The sequence below is a fragment of the Magnolia sinica genome, chromosome 12 (assembly GCF_029962835.1).
Source record: "Magnolia sinica isolate HGM2019 chromosome 12, MsV1, whole genome shotgun sequence".
NCBI classification, from domain to species: domain Eukaryota; kingdom Viridiplantae; phylum Streptophyta; class Magnoliopsida; order Magnoliales; family Magnoliaceae; genus Magnolia; species Magnolia sinica.
Window position 1 is genome coordinate 64810280 of NC_080584.1, and position 18473 is coordinate 64828752.

General features: G+C 34.7%; 2 long non-coding RNA genes across 6 annotated transcripts; one reads left to right on the top strand and one right to left on the bottom strand.

The window, feature by feature from the left end:
• The first annotated feature begins 235 nt into the window (after positions 1-235).
• LOC131220577 (uncharacterized) lies at positions 236-6099 on the top strand. 3 transcript variants are annotated; one of them, XR_009158700.1, is made up of 4 exons: positions 236-1371; positions 5088-5152; positions 5241-5332; positions 5911-6099. It is a non-coding gene; the product is annotated as an uncharacterized LOC131220577 (long non-coding RNA). The 3 variants fall into 3 exon arrangements; XR_009158699.1 differs by having other exon boundaries at positions 5088-5332; XR_009158698.1 differs by lacking the exon at positions 236-1371 and having other exon boundaries at positions 5019-5152.
• Positions 6100-15000: 8901 nt separating this feature from the next.
• Positions 15001-18253, bottom strand: LOC131220578 (uncharacterized). 3 transcript variants are annotated; one of them, XR_009158703.1, is made up of 3 exons: positions 18112-18253; positions 16362-16456; positions 15001-15930 (listed from the first exon to the last, which is right to left on the bottom strand). It is a non-coding gene; the product is annotated as an uncharacterized LOC131220578 (long non-coding RNA). The 3 variants fall into 3 exon arrangements; XR_009158701.1 differs by lacking the exon at positions 15001-15930 and having other exon boundaries at positions 16332-16456; XR_009158702.1 differs by lacking the exon at positions 15001-15930 and having other exon boundaries at positions 16332-16709.
• Between the last annotated feature and the right edge of the window lie 220 nt (positions 18254-18473).

Genomic DNA, 18473 nt, shown 5'->3' on the forward strand with positions numbered 1-18473 from the left:
TTCCATCGATCAATTCTTTGTGCCTTTTCCATCATTTTTTAAATGGCGGTGGTTTAGTCATTGCACAATTTAGACATGGCATGAATGTGTGATGGTAAAATAGTGTGGATTTTCTTTTATATTTGTTGACTTTTGAGAATGAGGATTCTTTTGTTGACTTTGAACGAAATCTGATTGAGCATAAGAACTTGATTCTTCTTAATTTCTAGTTTTTGGTTGATATCATCTACGAAATCTGATTGAGCATAAGAACTTGATTCTTCTTAATTTCTAGTTTTTGGTTGATATCATCTGAAGGCATGGTGGCATGGGCATTCTCATTCCTTTGCTTCTTAGTATACTTTTCACAATGTTTTGATAGTGGATTGTTCTTCTTTCAATCTATTCACATGTTTTTGTTTTTGTTTTTTATTGAATGGCAGGAAAAATTTCATTCTAGACAAAGTTTGTCTTTTAGTTGAAGTTACTGCGAGGTCCATTCGTCGACAAATTGCTTTTTTAAATGATATTTGCGGAAGCTGTTGATAGATTGCATAGGCCTGTTATAGACAGCAGGTCTATTCAGAAAATAATTACCGCCACCAAGTGAAGTCCCCAATTGTTCATGGATTGTTCACATTCCATCATATCTCTACCATCTCAAAGATTTCAGGTAAGACCTGCACTCACTTGTTGTTGCTATCATTCTGCTGTACCATTTTGATGTTGGTCCACATTTCATTGTATGAAATCCCAACATAGCCCCCATTCAAACTTTAGAAGATTTGTCATCCTTGCACAAGTTCGGATCTATACTTGTACGGGTTTGATTGAAGGAAACAGAACAGAGGCCTTATATGTTATGAAATGTAAGTAATGTTTGACATGTGAAACATCTTATTTTTCCAACTATGTTTCTAAATTCTTTGAATCTCTTTTGCTCTTATGCTTATCATTCTCCTTCAACAAATATTTTGATTCTCAGGTTTTGAGTTGATATTTTGTTTTCTGTGCTTAGTAATCTAATTTATTCATCAATATGTTTTATTTATTAAAGTTAGGATAAGGCTTAGATGATGATGATGACTATGGATATGTTTTCTTTATTGTACTTTTTTTTTTTACTACAAATCATTTATTCACAAACATAATAATTAGTAGAGTTGATATGGTTTGATGTTAATTTCAAACTTTACTAGGTGACTAGTTGGCAACTTTGATCTTTGAGTTGGTGGGTGCAAGAAAAATAACTTCATGCAGTTTTTTGGTTTATCTCTAATTGAATTTCAGATATTGATCAAGTTGGAGGATAATAGCCTGGTTGAAACTGTAGGGATACCAATTGAAGATAATAAAGGTTTTTATCGCCTCACTGCTTGTATATCTTCACAGGTAAGGTGCTTTTCACAAAGCAACAAATCCTTACTGATCAACTTTTCTTTTCATGCTCAATTTTCTATTTGGGAAGTCAAAGGGCTTGAATGTTAGCAAGGATACTTACATGCATGCGTGCATACAGACAAATACATATATACATATTCTAATCTTCTTTGTTAGATCATAAATTATACTTTGTATGTTTAGGATTTGTCTGAATTTATGGATATAACACATGCATCATGGTATGGCCCACGAAACTATGCCATTTAAACACACTTCCACCAATTTTAGAATAAAAATACACGGTGATTTAACAGTAAGGAGAATCTCAAGAATTAATGGTACAAATAGAAGACGAGACTGGCAATCAGGGTCAGAGTGTTTGAAAATCCAAATGAGGCTACAAAAGAAAATACAAAACGGATTTGATATTGAATTTCGTATGCTTATAGGAGTTGAGGCTAGGGGCTTTATATTTGGCACTTCAATTGTGTTAGTGATTGGTGCAAAGTTTGTTCTATTAAGAAAATCAAGAAAATTGCCATTTTCTTGGTATTATTCATCAATCTCTTCCATAAATAATTGATTTTGCTTAATTTATATTTTTGTTGCTTCATTTATATGCTTTCTTAAAGGCCCAACTTGTAACTCCTCAGAACCCGCTCTACCATAAGATATTACGGTGTATGACGGTTCCCAGTAGATTAAGTTGCAAGTTATTATATAGAGTTGGTTAGATATCTTCTATTTTTGTAAATGTTGTTAATAGTTAATTGGATGATGAATGATACTTGTGATTGTGAATGACAAAAAATAACTTATCTCTCTCTCTCTATATATATATATGTGTGTGTGTGTGTGTGTGTGTGTGTGTGTGTGTGTGTGTTATTCTTAGAGGATTTAGTTTTTAAGGGGACATGATATGCTTGCAGCCTGTGTTATGGTGCCCCAATATTGCTTATATTGTTACTAGTATGTAGTAGATATTACTAGGTTAATTTATCAAATCAAAATTCGTTTCTTTAGTTTAAAATTCATTTTGTTATTATTTAGCTAGATGATGAATGCCAATTGTAATTGATTATGTAATTGCTTAAGTATAGGACAATTATTTATTTCTTTAGTTTAAAATTCATTTTGTTATTATTTATCAAATCAAAATTCATTTCTTTAGTTTTGGATCAACCTGATTTTCAGATTCCTTAGGAGAACATGAGAGAGCGCACATGATGGAAGGATTGGATGTCATGAAAACATCAAGGTGGGCCCACACATGGTCATATAAGTTAGCTTAACATATAAGCTTTCCAGTGGGCCCAGACTCAGCAGAAAATGGTACTAATGTTCATGTCCCGAAGGAAGTGAAGTCAATGGAAGATGATTCAGTTGGTCTTCCTTCTTTATTTTCATAATTCATTCTTCCTCCTTTCCATGTGTAAAAGTTCTGATTTTGCGGAAGACTTGGATCTTAATGCATATCAAATCCATTGGAATTGAAATCTTGAAACATTATGAGATTTGCATTGATGGATTGACACAAAGTTCAAGCTGGGTAAAACTACAAGGAAAGCATTGAATGCAGTCTCTGTTCTGTCCTAATACTAAATGCAAAGCATTGCATCTAGTCTCATTCATGCCTCTTCTAAGTTTCTTACAGTTAGAGGTGCACTCACATTGTATCAGGCTATTGTGGGATCCACGTGATGTGGACACCAGGGCCACCCTGTCCATTGGGTGCACTTGAATGCTAGACCACAGGGGCAAAAAATCATGCTGATTCAAAACTTAGGCAGGCCGCACCATAGGAATAGTTGAGAGTCGAACCCTACCCTATTGTAGTAGTGGCTTTTTTTTTTTTCAAAAGAATTCGTATTTTATATCAACAAAAGGAGTATGGATTTACAACCTAAAGCTAAAAGGACAACCCTGAAGCAAAAAAGGAGGGTTGTCCTTGCACAACAGCACAAACTGAACATTAAAAGCAAAAACGAGGGACGGGAAGGCTAACTGGCGGTACGAATAGTTCCAAGCCCAACCTTATTTAGGAAAATGAGGCCCCTAATCTCCCTAAGAATGGAACGAAAATGCTCATGAATGATTAATGCCTGGGACCCGCTTCCTTCTTTTGCCAAGCCATCAGCCAAACCATTACCATCACGAAAAATGTGATTGAAGTAAAATATTCCGAAATTCTTCAATGCTAGTATCCTATCTACCCAAGGCTTCCATTTCCATAGGCACCTTGTTTCTCCCAACAGAATGCCTTTAGCCAACTTTGAATCTGTCTCGACGATTACCCTTTCCATGCCTTTTTGTAAGAAAATCACCATACTATCATGAATAGCGTGCAATTCCGCGAGGTTATTTGAACCAAAACCATAACCCGCAGAGAAAGCAAAAAGAAGCTATCCATCATCATTCTTGCAAATACCACCACCACCAGAGTTGCCTGGGTTTCCCCTCGCAGACCCATCTACATTTAATTTTACCCAACCCGGGGTTGGATGCATCCATTTGATCACTGCGGAAACTGATCTGGGAAGCCCGGGAGGAGGAGTTAATGAAGGCACTGTGTTCCAAATTGAGGGCTGAGTTAGCAGCTGAAAGCTATGGATAGTTTGGGAGGCCCACCAATTGATCCGACCAATAGAATTTCGGGCGTTCATCGACTTTTCACCGAAGGTTGCTTCATTCCTTACTCTCCACAATTCCCAGAGCTAGGAATGAAGTGGCTATGTACACTTTCAATGCTCCCCTCAAACTACAATGAAGTCTGGTTTCTTAGGCTATAGCCATCTCTTTTCTTTCTTTTTTTTCAAAAAAAATAGAGCCTTCTTTCCATGAAAAGGACACTGAACAAAAGACACTTTGGGCTGCCATTAGAGCATAAAAGAAGCCTGATGTTGCCTATCATATGATTTACAAAGACTCCCCATCCCTGTTATAGCCATCTCTATTTTACAGTGTTAGTCTGATTTCTCTTAGTTGAGTAAGGCAGAAATATTTATATTCCTGTCTGATGGATGTAGGCATATTGTCAAACTACATATATCTTTATATATCCAGTTCTATGTTTTTCTTTAACTTTTAGATTTTAGTTTGGTTCTTTGCTTGGGTGGATCATCTGTTTTTTCTGTAACACACCCATTAAAATCTTCCAAATTTAGTGTGGGCCGGTGTGAGGTGTTTGTGCCATCCAATCCATGCATTAGAGTGTTGTTTCATGACTTTTTGAGAATTCTATGGGGATTAGAAATTCCAAAAATGGGGGGTTATTTTTCTTCACTCCAGAATAGGGATGTCTACCTTAAGATAGATACAAAAAATTGGGATTATTTCACTTTCTACGGTGAAATAGACAACAAGTAAAAGCTATTGATAATTTGGACGGCCCCTACAGACTCTTTATGATCAAAGCATTGGAATATTCAATCTAAGAGTTATTGTGGTCTTTCTCCAATCCAATGGAAGTCATATGGTTTGGATCATCTCGACCTGCTCCGCTCTCGACGTATCTTATTGCAATACGTGAGCAAACCGCCCACGTGACGAAGCCCTAAATCGGATTGCGTACTGACGGGGCACTTCAAGGTAATCGCATTGCTCCTTGCCATGTAATTCTTCATTGGTAGACATTTAAAAAAATATATATTTTTTTTATTTTTTTATTTTTTAAAGATTATTGTTTCTTAGATGTAAACCGTTTGCTTCCTTTGTCACAAGGACAGGATTTCGCACTGGATGATCCCTTCATTTTGTCTTGTTGTCCTTGGCTTTTCCTTGAATTTTTGCAGTAAGATAAGACATCTTCTATTGTTTTGGTTCTTTCAGTTGATTGTTTAACACAAGTTGACAGTATGCTTGGTATTTCCTTGATATAGGAATGCATGTGAATAAGGTCCTCTACACTTTCAGTTACATATGTGTCACCGCTGGTGCAGCTGGCATTCTCTTTGCTGGAACTTATGTTCTGGTTAGACTACCCTCCCTCTACCTTTTCTTTATCTTTTTTTTACTTTATCATCCAACCAGATTGGAATGGCAGGTGATGTTTGTACCTCAATTGTAGTTCAAATCTGACTGATATATATATATATATATATATATATATATATATATATATATATATATATATATATATATATATAACTTCACCCCCAAAAAAAAGTCCATTTTCTTAGGAATGAGCACTATTTGTTTTGTAATAGAATGGAATGAACACTATTTGTTTGGCACTAGAACTGAATAAACATTTATGTGATAATAGAACTGCATGGACATGATTTGATTGGTAATGGAACTCGTATCTGCTCATAGTGCTCATGAATTTCATTTCTATGTTTGACCTTCAATAGCTTGCATCCATCACACACCAACTACATGAATTCTAAAATAATCAGTGCTTGGTTTTTCATCCTGGAATGTGACATATCTTGTTGTTCACTAAACTTGTAGCTCACCTCACCTTGCTTTCAGGATTATTTGGTATTAGTTATCAATTAAGATTAATATTTTTTAGACAACTCATCAAATTTAAGATGTGTATTTCAGAAATAGCAGATGATGAGAGTATTCGTGTGTTGGAAGTACCTAGCTGGTGCGTGAAGGCAATATGACGTTAAAAGATTTCTTCACCCCAACTGAGATGAAAGATGGACTCACAAACCTTGCTAGAGTCGAAGACCTGGTTGTTGTTATGCAGAGGCAGAGAGAAAATATTATGAAGAATGTAGTTAATGCATCTAGACAATGGCTCCAGGAAGCTCAAAAGTGTAGTGGTGGCACAAGTGACAGTTCTATGGAAGAATCAATCAATGCAGTGCTAGGAGCACTTGAGAAGCTGCCTCTAGATGAGAGCTTAACTGCTTCAGGAATTGTGGAAACTGTCAAACATCTCCTTGGCAACAGGAGCTTGAAAGACCAGGAGAGGGCAATAACTTTGTTTGATAGATGGAATCAGGCTAGGGATAAAGATCCAAATCACCAGGATATGGAGACAGGTGGGGCATGTCATGAAGATGACACCAAGTCCTTAAGTGACATGAAAATAGCTAGTTCTGACTAGCCTGGTTCCATGGAGCAGGTAAGGACTAGCCTGGTTCTGACTATCATAGGAGCAATTTTCAAAGGGCTAATGGTGGGTGATCTACTCTTCTCGTTGCATACAAGTGGGGCAATCCAGAGTTCAAATCACTTCAGCCTTTTGATGTCACTCGTGCTAGGAGTAGACCATATAGAGGATTTGTTTTTATTTATTTATTTATATTTAATACCATTTTCAATTTATTGTAATAAATATTATATTTTTTTTATTGTGTAGTAATATAAATTTTGTTTAATATTCAGTTTTATTTGCATTGCATCATTTTTATGTTTCAAATATTTAAAAAATACAGGTTTCGATTGAATGATTGAATTATATATAATAATAAAAAATTATTGGCATGGTAGGGCCTCTCAAATCCATACAAAGGCCTTTACCGGCGCTTGTGTAGGAATCTTACGGCGCTTTTTCATGAGAAAAAGTGTCCAAAACCACTTTTACCGGCACTTGGAGTAACTTTTACCGGTGCTTATTCGCATCGGGAAAAAATGCAATTACTGGTGCTCAGACAAGCGCCAGGAAATGTCACCTAGCGCTGGCAATACTTTTCCCGACATACCCATTTAGCGGTGCTTTACTAGTGCCACTAATACAATCACCGGCGCTTTTAGGGGTTTTTACCAGCGCTTTCGAGTGCCGATAAAAGTCCCAGTTGTTGTAGTATGGCTCAAGTGAATGACTTTAATGTTGAGCTATATAATCAAGAGTGACACGTTTGCCTTTGCAATTTAATCGTAAAATAAATATTGAAGGAATGAATCATTGAAGCCCAAGAAGGTGTTGAATGGTTATTGAAAATGGTGACCAAGCATCAAAGTAATGATGCATCAGAATGAAAAGTATAAGAAGATAAATAGATTTGATATCGGAACTTTCTTTGTGTAACAAATATACCAAAATTGAAGGGAGGAATTTTGAAACAAGCACACGTGACTAAATTTACTATTAATCCTTAAGGTACTAAGATGTATTGGGAGGTAAAGCTTCGTTTTGGTGGTCGAACATTAAGAAAGATATTGTCAAATACGTTGTATGGTGTTTCATTTGTCAGCAAGTAAAAGTCAATCACTAGAACACATCAGGATTGTTAGAGCCTCTGAAAATACCTGAATGGAAGTTGGATTGTATTTATATGGACTTCATAGTTGGACTTCTCCATAACTCTATATGGGTGATTGTGGATCGATTAATAAAATCAACGCATTTCATTCTCATCCATATTAATTATCCAATGGATGTTCTAGCTAGGCTGTCTATCAAAGAAGCAATGAAACTACATGGAGTATCTAGCTCTATCGCATTAGATTATGTCGCTCGTTTTACCTCACGATTTTGGACAAGTTTGCAAGAAGTCATGGGCATGACATTACATTTAAAGACAACATATCATCCGTAGTCTAGTGGTTAGATGGAGCGTGTGAATTAGATTCTTGAAGACTTATTACGAACCCATGCTCTTGATTTCAAGAAAAGTCGGGACGATATTTTCTACTTTGCAGAATTCACTTATAACAACAGTTATTAGGCGAGTATGTGAATGGTTTCGTATCAGGCATTATATGGTTGTTCCTGTCGTGTACCAAATTATTGGATTGAAAATCACTACAAGAAAATCCACTTTTACCGACAAAAAAATTCATCTCTAAATGACCATTTTTCGTAGGTAATGGGTTTTACCGATGAATTTTTTTCGTTGGTAAATTCGTCGGTAAAAAACCGAGGGTAAAGCCTTTTACCGATGACAATTGATATCGTCGGCAAAGGTAAGACTTTTACCAACGAAATTTTTCGTAAGTAAAAAATTTTGACAAAACTTTTACCAACGAATTTTTTCGTGGGTAAAATATTCACAAAACTAGGTATAAAATTTTGACAAAACTTTTACCGACGAATTTTTTCATAGGTAACAATGTTCACAAAACTACGAAAATAAAAAATATTTACGAAACTTTTACCTACAAAAATTTTCATAGGTAAAACTGTGCTTGACCTACGAAATTGTTCGTAAATCTTTTGCCTATGAAAGTTTTTGTAGGTAAAAAAACGTGGATGAAACTTTTACCTATGAAATATTTCGTAGGTAAAAGTCTCTCTTTTTTTTCCCCCCTATTCAGGCTAAAATTACTAATATGCACCTGTTACAATATATTTTATCATATTCTTCATGATATACACCTGTTATAATATATTTCATCATATTCACATTCACATCCATCTAAACACAAACTACGTACATCCATCCAAACATAAACTACATTCATCCAAACACAAATAATCTTATCCACATCACATTCATCCATGCATAAATACATATAAGTTTAACATTATAAATAAAATACAAAAAATTATTCATAGCCTATTTCCTGGTGGGGCTCACAAAATTCAGTGTGGTCAACACGTCGCCGAGGTTAGTGTGCACACACACCTAGGTCCTTACTCATGCCTTCATGGTAGATTTAAAATAGTTTCAATGCAAGGTCATGAGTTCAAGTACCCATTGTGGCCGTAAGCGACTCTGGTGTGTGAGTGTGTGTTAAAAGAAAAGGAAAGAAAGAAAATGTTGATTTATCTTTTGGGTTGAGCCTAATGGTACTTGGTGATTTCTCATCAGGTAGAAATTATTATTAGTTGTTTTTAAAAAGGTGAGATTAGGCAACTTATAATTATATTAACATGATAAAATGTTGTACGTATATTTGAGCAAAACCCACAAAATAAACAATCATATTGAAAAAAAAAAAAAAATGAAAAGAGAGAGAACATATGAGAGGTGATCCTTATCTCCTTTGATGGATTCAGGCTGCATGTGCCCTACCCAACTTCCTATAAGGAGAAGTTATATGGGTCTTGGAATAATATTGGTGACAAATCCATCTTGTCTATGAATATTATCATATTGTGTTAGGACATGACTCCAAAAATGAGATAAATCCAAATCGCAAATAATCCATGCTATAAGAGATAGTGGAGATGGAAATAGATGCATTGTGATACTTGAGTTCGAGTATGCTTGCCAATAAGGCAAGATTTTCTTGTTTGTTGCCATGTGATTGGGCTACATTATTATATACTACGTTTGATGCAGCAATGCTGGCAATGTTAATGATGACTAGGACTTGCAGTCACAATGCAAGAAAACGAAAAATTTCTATTTGTATCAATGGTAAGCAGAGGATCTAGATTTGTGATGCTTATATGTCACCCAAATTGTTTATAAAGTCATTACCACTAAAATAAACTAGAAAAATACAAAAGTTTGCTAATCCTAAACTCTTATATCCCAAAGAAGGTTTGAATGTAGGCATTCAATCTCTATTCTTATCTCTATTCTTATTTGCCATGTGATTCACTTGAGTATGGATTTACTTCATTTTTAGGCACATGTCTTAACATAAACTTATAAAATTGAAAGACAATGAATTTCTCAAGAATATCAGAGTGAGCCCCACCTAGATTCCACCTTGGTGGGAAACACACGCAATTTGAATCCCCCTCTAACCACCTTCCATGCCTACAAAATAGGATAAAAATCATCATAATAAGAGACACCAGCTAATGTCCTAACAAGGAATTCAATTGAAATCATACAGGAAATAGGCTATGAATATTCTACTTGTATAAGGATGATTCTTTAAGATTGTGTGTGGGTCCATTCAATCGGTTTGGGTTCGGGATCGGGTTAGGTTTGGGTTTTCGAGTTTAGGTTTAGGTTAGGGAGTTGAGATTAGGATTAGGTGTAGATTTAGGTTTAGGGATTTAAGAATACATTTAGGTTTTAGGTTTAGGTTTAGGTTTTAGGTTATAGGTTTAGGTTTTAGGTTTAGGTTTAGGTTTTAGGTTTAGGTTATAAGTTTAGGTTATAGGTTATAGGTTATAGGTTAAGGTTTAGGTTATAGGTTTTAGTTTAGGTTAAGGTTATAGGTTTAGGTTTAGGTTAAGGTTTAGGGTTAGGTTATAGGTTTAGGTTATAGGTTATAGGTTATAGCTTTAGGGAATTAAGAATAAGTTAAGGTTTTGGTTTAGGAAATCGGGTTCGGGTTCAAGAACGGGTTTAGGTTTGAGTTTTCCAGTTTAGGTTTAGGTTTAGGTTTAGGTTAGGGAGTTGAGATTAGGATTAGTGTAGGCTTAAGTTTAGGGATTTGAGAATACATTTAGGTTTTAGGTTTAGGTTTAGGTTTTAGGTTTAGGTTTAGGTTATAAGTGTACGTAGGTTATAGGTTTAAGTTTAGGTTAGGTTATAGGTTAAGGTTTAGGGAATTGAGTTTAGGTTATAGGTTATAAGTTAAGGTTTAAGTTATAGGTTAAGGTTTAGGTTAAGGTTTAGGTTAATGTTTAGGTTTAGGTTAAGGTTGCAGGTTTTGGGATTTGAGAATAAGTTTAAGTTATAAGTATAGGCTTAGGTTAATGTTCTAGGTTATAGGTTTAGGTTATAAGTTTATGTTAATATTGTAGGTTATAGGTTTAGGTTTAGGGATTTGAGAATACATTTAAGTTTTAGGTTTAAGTTTAGGTTTTATGTTTAGGATTTGAGAATACATTTAGGTTTTAGGTTTAGGTTTATGTTATAGGTTTAGGTTTAGGTTTAGGTTATAAGTGTACGTAGGTTATAGGTTTAGGTTTAGGTTAGGTTATAGGTTAAGGTTTAGGGAATTGAGTTTAGGTTATAGGTTATAGGTTATTGGTTAAGGTTTAGGTTATAGGTTAAGGTTTATGTTTAGGTTAAGGTTTAGGTTTAGGTTAGGGAATTGAGTTTAGATTATAGGTTATAGGTTAAGGTTTAGGTTTAGGTTAAGGTTAAGGTTTAGGTTATAGGTTTTAGTATTTGAGAATAGGTTTAGGTTATAAGTATAGGTTTAGGTTAATGTTGTAGGTTATAGGTTTAGGTTATAAGTTTATGTTAATGTTGTAGGTTATAGGTTTAGGTTTAGGTTTAGGTTTAGGAATTTGAGAATACATTTAGGTTTTAGGTTTAGGTTTTATGTTTAGGTTTAGGTTTAGGTTATAAGTGTAGGTTATAGGTTTAGGTTTAGGTTTAGGTTTAGGTTAGGTTATAGGTTAAGGTTTAGGGAATTGAGTTTAGGTTGTAAGTTATAGGTTTAGGTTATAGGTTATAGGCTATAGGTTAAGGTTTATGTTTAGATTTAGGTTATAGGTTTAGGCTTAGGTTATAGGTTTTGGGATTTGAGAATAGGTTTAGGTTATAAGTATAGGGTTAGGTTAATGTTGTAGGTTATAGGTTTAGGTTATAAGTTTATGTTCTTGTTGTAGGTTACAGGTTTAGGTTTAGGTTTAGGGATTTGAGAATACATTTAGGTTTTAGGTTTAGGTTTAAGTTTTATGTTTAGGTTAAGGTTACAGGTTTAGGTTATAGGTTTAGGTTTAGGTTATAAGTGTAGGTTATAGGTTTAGGTTTAGGTTAGGTTATAGGTTAGGGTTTAGGGAATTGAGTTTAGGTTATAGGTTATAGGTTAATGTTATAGGTTATAGCTTTAGGGAATTGAGAATACATTTAGGTTTTAAGTTTAGGTTTAGGTTTTATGTTTAGGTTAAGGTTATATGTTTAGGTTATAGGTTTAGGTTTAGGTTATAAGTGTAGGTTATAGGTTTAGGTTTAGGTTATAAGTGTAGGTTATAGGTTTAGGTTTAGGTTAGGTTATAGGTTAAGGTTTAGGGAATTGAGTTTAGGTTATAGGTTATAGGTTTAGGTTATAGGTTATAGGTTATAGGTTAAGGTTTAGGTTATAGGTTAAGGTTTAGGTTTAGGTTATAGGTTTAAGTTTAGGTTAAGGTTTAGGTTTAGGTTATAGGTTTTGGGATTTGAGAATAGGTTTAGGTTAATGTTGTAGGTTATAGGTTTAGGTTATAAGTTTATGTTAATGTTGTAGGTTATAGGTTTAGGTTATAGGTTTAGGTTTAGGTTTAGGTTTAGGGATTTGAGAATACATTTAGGTTTTAGGTTTAGGTTTAGGTTTTATGTTTAGGTTAAGGTTACAGGTTTAGGTTATAGGTTTAGGTTTAGGTTATAAGTGTAGGTTATAGGTTTAGGTTTAGGTTAAGTTATAGGTTAATGTTTAGGAAATTGAGAATAGGTTAAGGTTTAGGTTTAGGAAATCGGGTTCGGGTTCGGGTTCAGGTTTGGGTTTAGGTTTGGGTTTTCAAGTTTAGGTTTAGGTTAAGGAGTTGAGATTAGGATTAGGTGTAGGTTTAGGTTTAGGGATTTGAGAATACATTTAGGTTTTAGGTTTAGGTTTAAGTTTTAGGTTTAGGTTTAGGTTATAAGTTATAGCTTTAGGGAATTAAGAATAGGTTAAGGTTTAGGTTTAGGAAATCAGGTTCGGGTTTGGGATACGGTTTAGGTTTGAGTTTTCAAGTTTAGGTTTAGGTTTTGGTTAGGGAGTTGAGATTAGGATTAGGTGTAGGTTTAGGTTTAGGGTTTTGAAAATACATTTAGGTTTTAGGTTTAGGTTTAGGTTATAGGTTAAGGTTTAGAGAATTGACTTTAGGTTATAGGTTATAGGTTTAGGTTATAGGTTAAGGTTTAGGTTTGGGTTAAGGTTTAGGTTTAGATTACAGGTTTTGGGATTTGAGAGTAGGTTTAGGTTAATGTTGTAGGTTATAGGTTTAGGTTATAAGTTTATGTTAATGTTGTATGTTATAGGTTTAGGTTTAGGGATTTGAGAATACATTTGGGTTTTAGGTTTAGGTTTAGGTTTTACATTTAGGTTAAGGTTACAGGTTTAAGTTTAGGTTATAAGTCTAGGTTATAAGTTTAGGTTTAGGTTAGGTTATAGGTTTAGGTTTAGGGAATTGAGTTTAGGTTATAGGTTATAGGTTTAGGTTATAAGTTATAGGTTAAGGTTTAGGTTATAGGTTATAGGTTTAGGTTAATGTTGTTGGTTATAGGTTTAGGTTATAAGTTTATGTTAATGTTGGTTTAGGTTTTATGTTTAGGTTATGGTTGCAGGTTTAGGTTATAGGTTTAGGTTTAGGTTATAAGTGTAGGTTATAGGTTTACGTTTAGGTTTAGGTTAGGTTATAGGTTAAGGTTTAGGGAATTGAGAATAGGTTAAGGTTTAGGTTTAGGAAATCGGGTTCGAGCTCAAGTTTAGGTTTGGGTTTTCAAGTTTAGGTTTAGGTTAAGGAGTTAACATTAGGATTAGGTGTAGGTTTAGGGATTTGAGAATACAATTAGGTTTTAGGTTTAGGTTTAGGTTTTATGTTTAGGTTTAGGTTTTAGGTTTAGGGAGTTGAGAATAGGTTAAGGTTTAGGTTTAGAAAATCAGGTTCGGGTTCGGGATCGGGATCAGGTTTAGGTTTAGGTTTTCAAGTTTAGATTTAGGTTATAGAGTTGAGATTAGGATTAGGTGTAGGTTTAGGTTTAGGGATTTGAGAATACATTTAGGTTTTAGGTTATAGGTTTAGGTTATAGGTTTAGGTTTAGGTTTTAGGTTTAGGTTAAGTTAGGTTATAGGTTATAAGTTATAGGTTTAGGTTTAGGTTTTGGTTTTGGTTTAGGTTAAGGTTATAGGTTTAAGTTTAGGTTAAGGTTTAGGTTTAGGTTATAGGTTTTGAGATTTGAGAATAGGTTTAGGTTTAGGTTTTGGGGTAGATCCAAAGCTCAAGTGGACCTCGAAATGAATTGGGGCCACAAAAGTTTTCGATCAAGCTGATATTTGTGTTATTCCTTCTTCAGGTCTACATCTGTGTGAACTTACCAACAGGTAGGATCTCAAATAACCACCATGGTGGGTCCCAGGAAGGAATCAACGGTCGAGGGCACTGTCCCCACCATGATGTTTAGTTTTAGGTATTAGTTTTAGGTGTATGTTTAGGTTTAAGGTTATACTAGGGTCTGCTCCAACAATTTCGAGCTAATACATAAACACGGCCTGTCCAAATGGTCAGGCCACTCTAATGTTGTTCATAAGAAATGGACAGTTTCATCATGATCATAGCAGTGGTTCTCACCTTCAAGAGAACCCTGTTCAACATCCGGATAGCTTCGACGTACATCTAGGTCTACTCCATCAATTGTGAGCAAATACATAAATACGGTCTGTCCAAATGGTCAGGCCACTCTAATGTTGTCCATGGGAAATGGACAGCTTCATCATGGTCATAACAGCGGTTCCCACCTTCCAGGGACCCCCGCTCAATATCCGGATAGCTCAACGTACATCTGGGTATGATAAATAAAGACGGGCCAGTTCAAATGGCCAGGCCACCCATATTGCTGTCCATAGGAAATGGACAGCTTCGTCGTCATAACAGTGGTTCCCACCTTTCATGGACCACCGCTCAATTAAATCCTAAATTAGCTACCCATCTAAGGTTGGATAGATTGTAATACTTTTATGTTCCCATTTAAACGTACACGCCGAAAATCTGACAGCATCTTCTCATACCTCTCCAGATAAGTTGATCTTATATGAAAGCATACTATCCATCTAACCTTGCAATTTTTATGCCACCAGAAACACACCATATCTATGTATGGCCACATAGAAATCCTCAAATGGGTAACTAATTATCTAACTTACAAATCACAATCATAAGTCGCAACTATAAACTAACAAGTCATAATAATAAAAGGTATTATAAGGACATGTAATGCAGCAATCATCTCACCAGTATTCATACTACCTCCACAACTAATTTCTTCCTTCATTCTCATAAACATAATACAATGAAAATAACCAAATATACTTACCGGTATTCATCTTACCTCCACAACATAAACATGTGTTATGCAGCAATCATCATATAATAAAGAATTTAACAAAACCAGAACAAGGTATTATTATCTCTAGCAGATTAAAAACAACATAAAAGGTAAGTAAAGCAAGAAACATCCATAGGAAGATATTGAGGGGAATGACATGAATGGTGATAGCTTGATCTACATGTATATGTGTTTAGTTTGATGATACCACCTATGTTTCATTATTTTAATGGCCTAAAAAACATCCATAGGAGTATCAGAGTTCTTCTCATTTTATTCAGGATTGAGGCTGGAAAGGGTAATTTGACCATGTACAAGGTTTGAAGTGGAATTTTCAATTTTTGAGGATTTAAGAGAGAAAGTGCCTTACATCCTCATGGTCCATCAGTTTTGACAGCTCATTTTAGGGCATGATCTCATCCAAACACTATTAAAAACTCCATGTGGGCCACAAAATTATTGGATCAAGCTAATATTTGTGTGGTCCCCGCATCCAAGTCCTTGTGACTTTATAAACAGGTCGCATGGCAAATAAATGTTCTGGTGGCCCCAAGAAGTTTTTAATGGTACGTATTCAAAGGGTCTTTAGAGCAGGACATGCCAACTGGCATGCAGTCTCTAGCTTGATGAATGCCATTTTTTCAGTGTTTTCTACAATCCTTTGGTGCAATTGACATGCATGGAGAGGTGGCATAGCTGCCTGATTTCCTAGGGAAGGTGGCCAATGTCTCAGCTGGAATTGTGCCTGACAAAAAAGTTAGTGTAGATACCCATGTGAAGAAGGAAGACTGATAGCTTTGGAAGATGGACATGGTGCCGAGAAGATGGACATCAGTAATTTCTTTTAGACAAAATAGAAATTCCTCGAACAATGACAAAACTAGGTGAAAAGAATCAACTAAAATGACATATAGAATAAACTTCAACAAGAAATCATATCTAGAATTAAAATCCTCGAAAGCAATAAAGCCCCAAACTAAATGCTAGCCTTGGTTATTACTTAACCCTCGAAAGCCCTGACAACTTCAACTTCTACCTCTATTGAAAACAGAAAGAAAGAACCCCAAATAAATCAAGCTTTCTATCTCATTGCAACTTTTACAAAATAAAACCAAATCCTATTAAAAATCCTTCTATAACAAAAAAAATGGCACCTTTTTCCATTTCCATGCAAACCTAGATTTGTGGGCCTGTCTGACTTCAGCATGACATTATCAGTAAGCCCCACTTCAAGCTCTAGAGATCAGAAATCAACATCAAGCAGCTCAAACCTTAAGGCATTAAAAAAAAGTTAAATAAAAAATCAAGAGTTTTACAGAAACTCAAATGCAAGATACTAAAATTCAAGACTAGGGCCTCCTATATCAAATTCTACATTTTCAGCTCCCAAAGAAGCATTTTTCAAGAAATCATATAGATAACAGGATAATATATGCCACTCACCAAAAGGACATGAGAGCCCTTTATTTCCAGTCTATCAACAAGGGAGAAATCAAGGAATTAGACAGAGGAATACTTTCCAATCTATTGTAGTTACAGACACCACAACAAACTAATTTTAGATATATGCGAGACTCTAAAGGGAAGCAAATGTTGAATTATAGACCATTTTCACTTCCCAAAAAAGCGATTCAAAAAAACAATCTAATTTTATGATGAAAGTTCTTCGAATTCAATGAGGCAAAGATGTCGTAGTTTGGATGTATTGATCTTAGATCGAGCACTTGAAAGAGGAGTCAAACTCTACATCATTTTCAGCTCCAAACGAAGCTATTTCAAGAAATTTGTAACATCACCAGAAATCTCTCAGATTCCATCCTGAAAGCTAATCATTCAAGCACTCTTTTAAAAGAACACAAATTCTTCACCATTTAAACCATTAGGAACAATTCAAAAGAATTTTTAACATCACATATGTAAATCACAGTGACAAATCTCATTCTCACCTATTTTTTTGTTAGGAATTTCTCAAGGGATTTTCAAATTTTGAAGTTTTTCTCAGTGTATTTATTGAGAAAATCTCACTTAAAACATAAAATTTTAAAATATTTATGATAAATTAACATATCATTTTATTTATATGTATGTATGTAATGATTATTTGAAGAAAAAAATTCAAATAATTCCATTTAATATCATAATAAATTTGCTATAAAATAATAGATAATTAAAAACTGTCGAGATTTTGGTATCTGGTGACAATGACATGATAACATTTTTTTATTTAATATTTCACAAAAAATTGCAAGATTTTAAAAAAACTCGGCAATATTTGTCAGGGAGATGAGAATCTCTTAGATTGCTGGTAAGAACAAAAAGGTAAAATCTACCCTTTTCTAGAGCTAATCAATTTAAGAGCTCTCTTGATGGAAGATGTTGAATTCTGACCATTTTCCACTGAGGAATAATCAATTCAAAAACATTTCCAACATAAAAGATGCAATTTTCTCAGATTCCCGCAAAACAGAACCTCCAAGATCAATTCAAGGGATTGTACACCATTTTTAGTTATAGAAAGTGATTCAAAGGAACTTTGCAACGTACATATGAAATCTCTCAAACTTTGTAGGAAAAAAAAACTCCACTTTCAGATCTAATCATTTCAAGAGCTCATTTGAAAGAAGAACTTGAATCCTACACCGTTTTTAGATCTGAAGGAAGCATTTCAAAAAATATCTCTCCAAAAAATAAATTTTTTATAATATCATTCATAGGGATTAAACACAAATCTCGTTGAGGCCAGACATCGAACAAATGGCGTGCACCATCTTCTATGCAAAAAAACTGATGAGATCAAAGAAACTAGGGACCTCATTAGATGGGCCAGGCGTTGATGAAACGTTGCCTTAAAATGATTGGGATTAAATGGAATGTGAAGATGAAACTTCCAAACAGAAATGTAGAGTGTAGTCATGCGAATGCTCACCTATTTGAGATGGTTCTACACAGCGACTGGCGATGAAGAGGGCGCTCGAAAGACTCACAGCTCAATCTCGACCGGTAATGAAGAGGGTGCTCAAAAGAGGGAACGGAGAGGAAGAAAATGGGGGTCGAAAGAGGGATTTGGAAATTCCTCTTCTGAAATGGGATAAAAGATTCAAATCCGGAAAATGTGCATTTTCCATAATTTATAAAATAAATAGTCTTCACAACCGTATAATTAAGGGCTCAAGTTACTTGATGGTTAAGATAATATTACATAAGAAAATTATAAATATAAACAATCTACAACAAGACCCATTATTTGGATGGTCTATATATCTATATCTCAAATCCACTTTTTCCATG